This window comes from Penaeus monodon, chromosome 29 (genome assembly GCF_015228065.2).
Source record: "Penaeus monodon isolate SGIC_2016 chromosome 29, NSTDA_Pmon_1, whole genome shotgun sequence".
NCBI classification, from domain to species: domain Eukaryota; kingdom Metazoa; phylum Arthropoda; class Malacostraca; order Decapoda; family Penaeidae; genus Penaeus; species Penaeus monodon.
Window position 1 is genome coordinate 22,096,717 of NC_051414.1, and position 1,149 is coordinate 22,097,865.

Below are 1,149 nucleotides of genomic sequence, written 5' to 3' on the forward strand. Positions count from 1 at the left end.
CATTCCTGCAAATTCGAATGACTCTAAGTTCAAACGCAATCTAAGATCTATACAAAGTTGTATTTGAGGCCCTACCACAGTAATATTTTTCCCGTCATATAAAACGGGTTCACATGAATTTGAGACTAGTAAGTAGGCCTGGTATGACTGGGACCTAATTTGTTTGTTTACATGAGCATCTTGTTTGTTTGTATGGGAATGGTGGTTCTATGTCAATCTGAGAGGAAACGAAAAAATGAACAGGAAACGTGCTAGCGTGACGGGTCTGGCCTGAAGAACCTCCCAGATGCTGAGATAATTCCATCTCCAGAAGCATTGAGAAAGGGGAACTTTACGTCGAAAGCTGTATTTGTGTATTTTTGAAAGCTAATGAGATTGTGAGTTTTTTTCGGGTGGGAATCACTGGGGACTCTTCTATTTAAAGATTATTGAAGATGTTATCTATTTCTTGTAGGCAGCTGAAATGTTGAGTAAAACTGTCCTGTTTTCAGCTTTAAACGTCCCTGTTATGACGTGTGCCGATACTTACCAATAACGCTACATTCTCTAATATTAGTAGTATTAATAGCCAATTTTTTCTTGTATCATGTAAATAGACAGGGTGGCAGTCGTGGTACTGCTTTGTTTATTAGCCATCTACATACACTTTAGCTCCAGTTATGATACTACTGTAACACTTATCAGAATGGTTGAAAAATTTCCATCTATAAAAAAAATAATATCAGAATGTATATATTACACTTTCTAGGCTGAAGATACCATCTCCCCGGACTTAATTGCTCCCATTTTTATAAAAGATGACTATAGGATTATCCCTTACATTTACTTGTTCATGTCTGTCCTTCAAAATTTCGATCTCCCATTCCGTTAGGTCTTTTTACCTTGTTGAATATGTAACAGTATGATTGCGTTTCACTTTGCTAGATAATGAATTAAAAATAAATAAACAACAGAATATACGTATTCGTTATTCTGACTCGACCGTCGCCATCTTGGGTTGGTTTCCCGATTCTTCCGACCCCCTTCCATCACAATTCTCAAGCTGTATCAGTATTTACTGGGCACCCTGACGCAATATCTAGGACAGCTACCTCTGGCTTGCCTCACCGTATATATACTTTACATAATTAGGATAGCGTAAAATCTAAC